The 12,745-nt window shown below is 40.3% G+C and overlaps 1 protein-coding gene and 1 non-coding gene across 14 annotated transcripts in view; one reads left to right on the top strand and one right to left on the bottom strand.

The window, feature by feature from the left end:
* The window catches only part of FBXW12 (F-box and WD repeat domain containing 12), a 77,628-nt gene that overhangs the window by 6,242 nt on the left and 58,641 nt on the right, over positions 1-12,745 (top strand). The window lies entirely within an intron of this gene.
* LOC131511188 (U6 spliceosomal RNA) lies at positions 8,933-9,034 on the bottom strand. The gene has a single exon (XR_009261392.1). It is a non-coding gene; the product is annotated as a U6 spliceosomal RNA (small nuclear RNA).

Below are 12,745 nucleotides of genomic sequence, written 5' to 3'. Positions count from 1 at the left end.
CATGATTCTTAGTTTCTTTTCTTTTCTTTTTTTCTTTTTTTTTTTTTTTTTTTGCCTCCCTTCAACAATCCGTCAGCAAACCTGTCTCTTTAACCTTAAGCTGTAGGTTACACCTGATCACCTCTGGCCATCTCCTAGCCCAAGCCAGCTTCCTCTCTTCGTGTGCTGTCTATCCTTACCCTTCTGTGGCTTGTTTCTCATATAGCCGTCAGAGTGATCTTTTTATTTTTTCAAAAACACATTTTTAATCTCTATACCCTACGTGAGGCTTGAACTCACAACCCTGAGGTCAAGAGTTGCACACTCCACTGCCAGCCAATCAGGCGCCCTCAGATCTTTTTCATGCATAAAACTGGTCCCATCACTCTCCTGCCTGAAGCACTGCCATTTTTTGCTGCTCTACTAAGAACAAGAGCCAAACTCCTTGCCATGGCCCTTAAAGCACCACGTTACTTGGCCTTTGCTGACCAATATTCCTTCACAATCCACTCTCACTTCACGCTTATCATTCCACTGCCTTGTTGCCACCTCAAGACCACCACAGGAGGTTCTCACTCTGCCTGAACACTCTTTTACCCAATATTTGCTTGGTTCACTCAGCATTGTGTCCTCCGCAGAGAGGCCTGGCCAGATTTCACGATCTAAAGTAACACCCTCTCCCAGCATTCTCTTTCTCATAACCCTTCTCTGTTTTCCCTCAGGACTTGTACCTGTCGTTGTTGCTTTAGCCCAGCCTTTCTTCTGGCTTTATTAAAGAGAGGAAAATCTGGCTAGGAGCCCTCTAATCCTTTTGTGTCCTCCCTGCATGTGTAGATACTTCTATGTGAAAGTGTGTGTATGTGTGTGTGTCCAGATTGCTTTGGAGGAGGAAAGGTGATCCCCTGAGCCAAGTAAAGGGGACTCTAGAGTCCGACTTTCAGATATGAGGAAGTGTCCGCAGGAGACAGAGTTCGGCATCTCTCTCCTACTGACCCCTTGTGCCTCAGGGCCCAGTGTTGCCATGATCAAGTGGGATGCAATGGAATAGTTAGCATGAAACCTTGACATGTATCCCCTGGGGCTTAGGGCTTATGTGACCATAGAACCTAATGCCTTCCTTCTGACTGGAGAATCTGCCCACAGCAAGGAAAAACAGGAAGTGACCCTCACCCTGCGTCCCTAACCCCAACGAATCCCAACCCTAGCACCTAACCGTGATTCTAAATCCTTTATCCTGACCTATAGCCCCATCAATGACAGTGATTTGACTCTTGTAATCTAACCCTAGCTCTTCTGACCCTGACCCTGACTCATTCTCTTCTGACACTGACCTTGTAACCTTTGGTCCTTAAACTCAGGTCCTAAATGTTAGGCCTTTGCCACAGCCCTAACATCTAATCCACCCCCAGTCCCCCTCTAACCTTAACTCCTTTGACACTACTTTCCAACCATAACCCAAGCCCTAGTCCCTGAACTTCTCAGACTTTAACCTTAGACCTGGTTCTAGATCCTGAGGCCCTGACATTTGTCTTCTAACCTCCTAATCCTGCCCTAATCTCAATTTTTAATCCCTAAATCCTGACTCATAAATTCTGACCTCTAAACCCTCACCCATAAATCGCTAATCTCCAGGGTCCCCAGACTCCCAACCCTGACTCCACAAATGAAAAGCCAGTATTTCACCCTACCATGAGCCACAGACAAGGGGAATTGCAGCAACTCAAACTGTGCATAGGGTAAAGCACGTAGTGAATGAGTGTCAGCAAGTTAATTGGCCAGGCACAGAATATGAAGCAATAAGTCTCCTAGAAAGCCAAGGGGGGGGGGGGCGGTATGTGGGGAAGCTAGGAAAACTTCCCTAAATACAGGATGTGGTAGACTGCCAGCAAGTCTGAACAAAACTTCAAATCTCAGAAGATGGACAGTGAAAGCCCCAGTCATTCTGACCATACCTCCGTCCCAACACAGCAGGTCAGCTGGTCATCCTAGACCCATGATGGAAGACAACTGTCCTTAGTAAGTTGCAAAACTCTCAGACACAGATGGATGGCTCAGTAAAGCCCTTGCTCTAGGACACACAGCAAAAGAAACAGCAATATAATGACCACCATGATCCAGGAGATAAGAGCCATAGATAGCATTACCATTCCCCCAATTTCCCTGGAACAATCATCAGGACTCCAGGGAGACTCCCGGAAACCAGCTAACAACCCAGCTGGACAAAAGACAGGAACCCTATATAAACCAGCTCTTTCCCCAATTCCAGACCCTGACATGAACTAAACTTCAAGAAACAGGCACAAATTTTCCCCGTGGGAACCCTGTGAGAAGACAAAAGAAAAAAAAAAAAAAATCCATGCTCTAATAAAGATGGAATCCCAGAAGCCTCCCCTTTCTCCCATTTCCAACCCCTTCCCCACCACTAGGGTGCCCATACATAAGAGACAAAGGACAAGTAACAATAGTAATAGAAAACATTTACTAAGAACAGTACTGAGAAGGTGCTTCATCTTGCTTATGGTTATGTGAATTCTGTATGTACATTGTACTTAGGCATAATTTGCTTTAAATTGAAGGACACTGCTAAAACCTAAAATACATATATTTGAGAAGAAAGCTGAAAAATCATCAAAGCCTCCATCTCTACAAGTTATAAAAAATAAGCAAACTAAACACAAAATTTATTTAAAAGGCAGAGTTAAAAATAAGAGCAGAGATTTCTCAAAATGAAAAAAAGTATCAAAAATATGTTTATTTTAAAATTTTTATGCAGTTATGCATACAGCAAAGTGAACAAATCTTAAGTATGCAGCTTTTAAATATATATATGTAGGGGCGCCTGGGTGACTCAGTCGGTTGAGCGTCTGACCGGCTCAGGTCATGATCTCAGTTTGTGGGTTTGAGCCCCGCGTCAGGCTCTGTGCTGACTGCTTGCTCAGAGCCTGGAGCCTGATTCGGATTCTGTGTCTCTTTCTCTCTCTGCCCCTCCCCCGCTCACGCTTTGTCTCACTCTGTTTCTCAAAAATAAGTAAATGTAAAGTAAAATAAATTTAAATATATATGTGTACGTATGAGTAACCATCACCCAGATCAAGATACAGAGCATTTCAAGCACCATCCAGGCAATTATAATCAATATTCCAAATGAGATTGGGGAATATTTAAGAAAATATTCTTTTTTAAAAAATATTTTATTTATTTTGAGAGAGAGAATCCCAAGCAGGTTCTGTGCTGTCAGCACAGAGCCCAGTGGGCTCCTGACCATGATATCCTGACCTGAGCTGAAATTAAGAGTTGGACACTTAACCAACTGAGCCATCCAGGCACCCCCAAAAAATATTCTTAAAGATGACTTGACAGGAAAAAAAGGCAAGAAAATGTTAAGAAATAGTAGTAATGAGGTAACACTTAGATATTAAATATAAAGCTACAATAATTTAAATTGTGGTGTTGGAATAGGATTACATCAGTCATGGGCAAAGCTTTTAGAATGAAGGTCTTGTATGTAGAAGAATAAATATTTTTAAACCAGTAAAAAAAATATTTTTATTCTTTTACAAATGTTTATTTTTTTTTTTTTTAATTTTTTTTTTCAACGTTTTTTATTTATTTTTGGGACAGAGAGAGACAGAGCATGAACGGGGGAGGGGCAGAGAAAGAGGGAGACACAGAATCGGAAACAGGCTCCAGGCTCCGAGCCATCAGCCCAGAGCCTGACGCGGGGCTCGAACTCACGGACCGCGAGATCGTGACCTGGCTGAAGTCGGACGCTTAACCGACTGCGCCACCCAGGCGCCCCTACAAATGTTTATTTTTGAGAGAGAGAGGATGATCAGGGCAGGGACTGGGGGGGGGGGGGGGGGGAACAGAAGATCCAAAGCAGGCTCTGCACTGACAGCAGTGAGACCCATGCAGGGTTCAAACTCATGAATCCGTGAGATCATGACCTGAACCGAAGTTGGATGCTCAACTGACTGAGCCACGTAGGCACCCCTAAAAATTATTTTTATTTTTTTATGTTTATTTATTTTTGAGAGAGAGAGAGTATGAGTGAGCGGGAGAGGATCAGAGAAGGGGGGTGGGAGGGCAGAGGATCTGGGGCTCCAGCTCACGAACTGTTGAGATCATAACCTGGGCTGAAGTTGGATGCTCAACCAACTGAACCACCCAGGTGCTCCATTTTTAAAAAAAAGAATGGTTGGGTATAGACTTGTCTTACAAAAATACTTATAATTTTTTATAAATCCACTTTCATCAAATAGTGAAGTATAGGTATACATAAAAGTCAGTGGCATTCCACAGAAAAGGTTAATGTTCATAAGGTTGAGGATCCATCTGGAAGGAAACAGACTAACTCCAACCAAATACATGCTAAATTCTGCCTGGCTTTAAATGGGTAAAATGATGAAAATGTTGGAACGAAATTTAGGAAAATATGTTTATATCCTTCATGGTGAGGAGACTTTCCCAAGAAGATACGGTCTAGAAGCCATAAAGGAAAGGCTATGTCACTTAAGTAAATAAATGTCATAAAAAACCAAGAATGAACTGTAGACTGTAGTCTAAACAACTACGGCTTGTTGGCAGCTACGATAAATAAATGTCTCCTACCGACTGGCTAATAAATATGACTCTACAAATTGCTAAGTAAAACAAAACATCTCCAGGCAAAAGAAGTGAGTTGTCCTCTACTGCTGTTTGGATTAGAGTTCCATTTCTCTTGAATGGAGCCTCCAGAGGAGTCATTTCTTAAGGTAGAAGTAAAGACCAATCTATTAGGTGAGGGTGGAGGGCTCTCCCTGACATTCTTTGGAGCTCCAGCCACTCCCAATTGCCTACAGCACATCTACTCTTCAAATGCAATCCTCATCTCAAATCTGTTCTGTCCCCCACGAAATCTGGCATCTTCTCCCTCACCAGTTACCAACTGGAATGCAGCATTTATGTAGAATTCTTGTTGTCTTTAGTCTTACAGTAGCCAGTCAAGATACTGATCCACAAAGTTATTTAGGTTGGTTGTCTTCTTCCCTATCCCTTCAGTGTGGGAAATATACAGAAATATTAACAAATATTTGCACAGATAGTGCAGTGGTTAGTGTTTGTATTCCATTTTGAGTTCCCCACATCCTGGTTGGTTTTAATTGTTTATTTTTGTGTATGTGAACCATAACTGTGGTTTTAAGAGAACTGTACCAAAAAAGATACACTCAGAGAAGTGCTACTCCCCCCTCATTCCTACTGTCTTGTTCCCATTCCCCATTTCTTTCCGTCATTTCCCCACCTACTCCCTACAGGTAACCAACCTTTTTTTTTGTTTCTAGTTTACCCTCTCTGTATTCCCTTTGCACAAATGAGCAGATACAGATGTATTTTATTTTATCCCCTTCTTTCTTACACAAGTGTAGTGTAGTGTAGATACTCTTTGGCATTTTGCTTTCTCCACTTACAGAATGCCCTGGAAAACACTGCATATCAGCTCATAGATATCTTTCTAATTCACTTTTACAGCTGCCTTGTTGTTTATTGTGTGATGTACTATAGTGTATTTAACCACTCTCCTATACATGGACATTTAGGTTGTTTTCAGTAATTTGCAATAACAATGCTGCAGTGAATAACTACACACACACACACACACACACACACACATTTTTTTTAATCGTTAACATTTATTTATTTTTGAGAGACAGAGGAGTAGGAGAGGGGCAGAGAGAGAGGGAGACACAGAATCCGAAGCAGCTCCAGACTCTGATCTGTCAGCACAGAGCCCGACGTGGAGCTCAAACTCAAACCGTGAGATCATGACCTGAGCCAAAGCTGGACACTCAACCAACTGAGCCACCCAGGCACCTCACACATATATATATTTTTGTATAGAGGTGTCTCTTCAGAGTGGTAGATTCTTAGAGGAGTGAGATTACTGGCTTGGAAGGAAAATGTATACATAGGTTTGTTAGGTATTTGCCAATAATTTTGTTAGCTATTTCTTAGGTATTTCCTTCTATTGATTTCTAATTTTAGTCCATTGTGATCAGAAAACATACTTTGTATGATTTCAATCCTTTTAAATTTATTGGACATTTTTAATGGTCTGGGATATAGTCTATCCTGGAGAATATTTCATGTGCACTTGAGAAATATGTGTAATTCTGCTATTGTTGTATGAAGTGTTCTGTAGATGTCTAGTGGGGTCTGTGATGTCTGTATAGTTATAGTTATTCAAGTCTTCTACTTTACTTTTGATCTTCTGCTTAGTTGCTCTATCCAGGATTGAAAAGGGGATGTTGAAATCTCCAGCTATTATTATTATTTTTATTTTTTTAAAAGATTTTTGCAGTGTTTTACACCCTTGGAAGTATTGCTGCATTGGCTGGTATGCACTTTAAAATTTATTTATTTATTTATTTGTTTATTTTAATGTTTATTTTTGAGAGACAGAGAGAGACAGAGTGTGAGCGGGGGAGGGGCAGAGAGCGAGGGAGACACAGAATCCTAAACACGCTCCAGGCTCTGAGCCTTCATCACAGAGCCCGACACGGGGCTTGAACTCACAAGCCGTGAGATCACGACTTGAGCCGAAGTCGGACACCTAACTGACTGAGCCACCCAGGTGCCACAAAATCTCCAGCTATTATTGTGGAATTGTCTATTTCTCTCTAATTGGCTTCATGAATTTTGGGGGCTCTATTTTTAGTTGCAAAATTTTTTATATTTATATGCCCTCTTGCTGGTTTGATTCTTTGATCATTATAAAATATCCTGGGGGGGGGGGGGCGCCTGAGTGCCTCAGTCGATTAAGCATCTGACTCTTGATTTTGGCTCAGGTCACAATCCCAGTGTTGTCAGATTGAGCCCCACGTCTGGCCCTATGCTGGGCATGGAGCCTACTTAATATTCTCTCTCTCCCTCTCCCTCTACCCATCTCCCACTTGCACGAGCGCTCTCTCTCAAATTAAAAAAGAAAAAAAAAATTTTTTTAAATCCTTTGTCTCTGGTAACAGTTTTTGTCTAAATTCTGTTTTGTTTGATAGTAGTATAGCCACTCCAGGTTTCTTTTTGTTACTGTTTGCATGGCTCATCTTTTTTTCATCCTTTATTTTCAACCTATTTGTGTCTTAGAATCCAAAATGTATCTCTTGGGGCACCCGGGTGGGTCAGTTGGTTAAGAGTCAGGTCACGATCTCACAGTTCATGAGTTCAACCCTGCATTAGGCTCTGTGCTGACGGCTGAGAGCCTGGAGTGTGCTTCGAATTCTGTGTCTCCCTTTCTCTCTGCCCCTCCCCTACTTTGTTCTGTCTCTCTCTCTCTCTCTCTCTCTCAAAAATAAACATTAAAAAAAAATTTAAAAATGTATCTCTTGTGGACAGCATCTAATTGGATTGTGTTTTTATTCATTCTGCCAATCTCTTTTTGATGTTAATGTTTACATAGCTGTGGATAAGGTAGGATTGTCCTGTGCCATTTTGTTATTTGTTTTCTATCTGTCTTGTCTTTTTTGTTCTTCTATTCTTCCATTATTGATTTTTCTTGTATGTTAAATATTTTTGAGTGTACTATTTTCATTCCCTTGTCATTTCTTTTACTATATTTTTTTACTTAGTTCCTTAGTGATTGCCTTAGGGATTGCAATTAACATCTTAACTTATAACAATCTAGTTCATGTTAATTCCATCTTAATTTTAATGCTTAATATTGCTTCTATATAGCTCCATCTACCTCTTCCTTTGTGGTGTTATCATCATACAAATGTCATTTTATGTATGTGTGCAGGTCATGTTGGAGCAGATTTGAACCCACCAGCATGAGTTCAGTGGAGGTTTCCACTTTGTCTCTTCTTCTCATCTCCTCTTTCCCCCTTAAACAATTTCACCCTCATATTAAATCTCTGTCCACCTCTTTTATTTCTATAGACACTTTCAGTCTCTCATATCTGAAGAAAAGACATATCCACACTGAGCAAAGAGTGCCATCAGATATAAATAATTTTCTCTTCAGAATTGTAGGATCTCTGTGTTGCATGGGACCTCAAGAAGATAATTGAGTCAGATGGTTCCTAATTCTGGTTTTGCATTAGAATTTCTGAGTTTGGGAGGCTTTTTAATTTATTAATGCATGCTGCCTGGGGTTCATTTAAGAACTTCTGATAAGACTCTCACTCTATTCTTTTCATTCTTGTTATGCTGTGTCCTAAGAAGTGAGAAGAAATTGGAGCAAATGACTGTAACTTCTAGATTATGTTGAGTAAATGTCCTTAGTCCTGAGTGATATCATTGGTCTTCAGCTTATAATTTTAGGAAAGTACAAAAACATTAAAGCATAAGAAATAAACATATATATTTTTTTTTTAATTTTTTTTAACGTTTATTTATTTTTGAGACAGAGAGAGACAAAGCATGAACGGGGGAGTGTCAGAGAGAGGGAGACACAGAATCTGAAACGGGCTCCAGGCTCTGAGCTGTCAGCACAGAGCCCGATGCGGGGCTCGAACTCACGGACCATGAGATCATGACCTGAGCTGAAGTCGGCCGCTTAACCGACTGAGCCACCCAGGCGCCCCAGAAATAAACATATATTAACATAAGCATGTATTTCCTCATCCTTTCTCAGTCTTGTGTGTGTGTGTGTGTGTGTGTGTGTGTGTGTGTTTCCCTAGCACCCTAACTGTATGTTTTATATAAGGATCTATACAGTTTGTTCTAGTAGAATCTTCACTGTGGAATTATGTGAAAGTCTCTAAGCCTCGGTTCCTTTGTCATTAAAATGGGGGTATACTTCTTAAGTTTATCGTGAGATAGAGAAGGTAGTGCTTGTAGAGTATTTATTTAGAAACCTTACTGTGGCCAGGCATTACTCCAAGTATTGTGCTCAATATGTTTTCTTTGTTTTTTTGTTTTATTTATTTATTTATTTATTCATTTTTTTAAATATAATTTATTGTCAAATTGGCTTCCAAAAAATATGGAAAGCTTCGTGAATTTGTGTGTCATCCTTGCACAGGGGCTAATCTCCTCTGCATCATTCCAATTTTAGTTTATGTGCTGCCGAAGTGAGCACTCAATACGTATTCTGTGAATAGTAGTCTCTCTTTTATGTTATGGTTGTTAATTTCTCAAACCAGATCCTGGTGTATTGAAAGCCACATCACTCACATGACACATTTAGCTCGGTAATGACCAGAGAGCCCTCAGGTTATAAATAGAGCTGCCCTTGAGGTATCTATCCCCTTGTTTAGATTTCTGTGGTCATTTGCTCACAATCTTTACGAGAACAGAGGGACCCCGAGGCATAAGTCATGTAGTTTTGGGATGAGAACACAGAATAGTTGATATTTTTAACATATTCTTATTAACCAAGAGAAGTGTTTGCCAGGCATATTTTCTACTGAGAATCATTTATCGAAGAAGCAAAATCTCAAGGAGTTTGATCCTCTAACCATTGGTTTCCTCCAGTTCCAGCATTTTCTTCTACAGGGAGTAATACTTGAAGTGGCAGCCATTATGTTCCCGTTGATCATCTGGTGATTCAGCAAGTTCTGTAATTCTTCATGGTAAAGTTCAGGAGTTTTCCTGCAAAGGAAATACCTACTTAGAGAAATCAAATTTGGGAAAATGAAGAGAAAAAGTACCACATTAATAACTACACCCATAGTCCTGTAGGAGGAATGCTAAACAATTATTCTGCAAATTAAGGCAGACTAGAGACCTTCTAATTTCACTGGAGAACAAAAGCACAGAGTGGAAGTGGGAAGAGATGAGGAGAGCTAAGGATGCAGGTGCCTATGTGAGTCTTTGGACCCCAGGAGAGCCATGGGGCAGAAAGGTGGAGGGTAGAGGAGGAGGAAGTTGGAGTGGAGCAGAGTCGAAGTCAGAGGCACATGGGGTGCCATGGGCAGCATAGAAAGCGGTGTTAAAGAACAGGGTCTGGAGACTGACTAGCCAGGTTCAGGACTCAGTTCTTCCCGTTCCTAGCTGTGTATCCTTGGGCAAGTCACATCCCTCTGTGGACCTCTCCATTTTTCATTATGAAACATAGCTAATAGCAATACCTTCCTCATGGCGGGGGTTGTAGAAACACAGGGGAGTAGATATAGGCAAAGCATGTGACACAGTGCAGGGTACATGGTTGGCAATCAATCAGTGATCATTGTTGCTCTTCCTGTCAAGGATATTGTTATTTTTTTTTGTGATCCTGTCAAAAACAGTTTCCATTGTGCTTTGGGAAAGAGCTGTGGGGAGGGGCCACTATTCATTCATTTATTTGTTTCCTCTCTTTCTCCCCACACTGTAGCCAATGATTTTAATGAATTCAGTGTATCTCTTTTTGTTTATGTGTTTGTATAAAATATATATTATTTGTGTTATTTTTAGTTTATGTAATGGTATGGTGTTACTTGTATTATTCCTTCTCTTGCTTTTTCTCTCAGTGCACTATTTTGAGATCTACTCATACTTCTAAATGTATATCTGATTTATTCTGAAAATTGCATGTAACTCCATGAAGTCACCTTCCACAGTGTACCAGTTGATTTCTAGACTAGTCTCACCCAGGCTGCCCCCAAACCTGCCACCATGATTTCTCTCTAGTGGAACTAGAGAGCTTTCAGGTTATAGGCCTTCCCCCAAGTAATATGTCTGGTGGTCTATATACATCAGTTGAGCCTTGTCAACTTGTCACTGAGATTATATTAAAAGATATTGTCATAGAGTTATTACAAAAGCATGTAATCATTTTACCTTCAACCTTCTTCATATTTTGTTCCAAGATGATTTTCTTCAGTTCTATTTCTCTCTTTTTTTTTAAAGAGTCTCTCTTATTTATTTTGAGAGACATAGATAGCAAGCAGGGGAGGGACAGAGAGAGAGGGAGACAGAATTGCAAGTAGGCTCTAGGCCGTCAGCACAGAGCCTGATGCAGGGCTCAAACTCATGAACCATGAGATCATGACCTGAACTGAAACCAAGAGTCGGACGCTTAACTGACTGAGCCACCCAGGTGCCCCTCTCCAGTCTTATTTCTATGCCTCATAATTCTACAATGATCTCTATGGCATCAGCTGAGTTCTTGCTTTGGCCTTATGACTCTAAGGTCAAAGACACAATATCTAGACCAGAGCTAAGCAAGACCTGGTCCATTCGTTGCAGAATAACTTTTAATGTTCCAATTAATGTCTTTTGTCAGTATCCCAGAAATTGGGCATGACAGGGAACAGAAAGGATGGACTGGATGTTCTTTACTACTGAGTTATTAGGCTAAAATACTTTTATTTCCCCAGCAGGTATTATTTTTGAGATGGCTGGGAAAATTTGAACATGAAGTACATATTGGAAGATGACAGGGAACTAATTAGGTGTGATAACAGAATTATGGGCATGTAAGGAAATGTCCACACTTCTGAGAGTGAAATGACATGATGTCCAAGCCATGTGTTAATATACGTAAGCAAAGAAAGAAGAAATAATAAAGGAAGGAAATGTGGCAAACACTTTGTACTTGGTTAGATTGATGTAATAGGCATATGATATTTACTGTTGTATCTAGTTTATGCTTGAAAGTTTTTATAACAAAACATTTAAAACTCTCTACAACATATCAGTATATCTGATTTATTCCTAAAAGTGAAGAATAAAAGTGACTTTACTTACACAAGGTCCATCATACAGTTTAGTTATGTTTAGCCCTTTATGTCTGAAAGAATTATATTTTGAAATGATCATTTTTTACTTTATGGCACATTATACATTATGACTAAATTTTATTTGATAATCTTTAGCTAAATTTGAGAAGGAAAAACACTCTGCTTATAGTGAATTCTTATGTAACAAATATTTTATTTTATTTCTTTTTTTTTTTTAAGATTTAATTTTGGGGATCCTGGCTGGCTCGGTTGTTTAAGCGTCAACTCTTGATTTCAGTTCAGGTCATGATCTCACAGTTCGTGGGATCGAGCTCTGTGTTGGGCTCTGCACTGAGAGCACAAAAGCCTGCTTGGGATTCTCTCTCTCTCTGCCCCTCCCCCTGCTCATTCTTTTTATTTCTCTCTCTCAAAAATAAACAAACAGGGGCGCCTGGGTGGCGCAGTCGGTTAAGCGTCCGACTTCAGCCAGGTCACGATCTCACGGTCTGTGAGTTCGAGCCCCGCGTCAGGCTCTGGGCTGATGGCTCAGAGCCTGGAGCCTGTTTCCGATTCTGTGTCTCCCTCTCTCTCTGTCCCTCCCCCGTTCATGCTCTGTCTCTCTCTGTCCCAAAAAATAAAATAAACGTTGAAAAAAAAATTAAAAAAAAATATAATAAATAAATAAATAAATAAATAAACAAACATTTTTTAAAAATTCTAAAATAAGGGGTGCCTGGGTGGCTCAGTCAGTTGGGCGACTGACTTTGGCTCAGGTCATGATCTCACGGTCCATGGGTTTGAGCCCCGCGTCAGGCTTTGTGCTGACAGCTCAGAGCCTGGAGCCTGTTTCAGATTCTGTGTCTCCCTCTCTCTGACCCTCCCCTGTTCATGCTCTGTCTCTGTCTCAAAAATAAATAAACGTTAAAAAAATTAAAACATTTAAAAAAATAAAAAAATTTAAAAAAAATTCTAAAATAAGATTTTATTTTTAAGTAATATCCATACCTGACTTAGGGCTTGAATTCACAATCCCAAGATTAAGAGTCACATGCTCCACCGACTGAGCCAGCCAGGCACCCCTGTAACAAGTATTTTAGAATACCTGTTGTTATAGATGTTTGTTTGTGAAAGATACTGGATGTACAAAACAT

Source organism: Neofelis nebulosa, chromosome 4 (assembly GCF_028018385.1).
Source record: "Neofelis nebulosa isolate mNeoNeb1 chromosome 4, mNeoNeb1.pri, whole genome shotgun sequence".
Taxonomy (NCBI): domain Eukaryota; kingdom Metazoa; phylum Chordata; class Mammalia; order Carnivora; family Felidae; genus Neofelis; species Neofelis nebulosa.
This window is presented reverse-complemented; position numbering and strand designations above follow the sequence as displayed.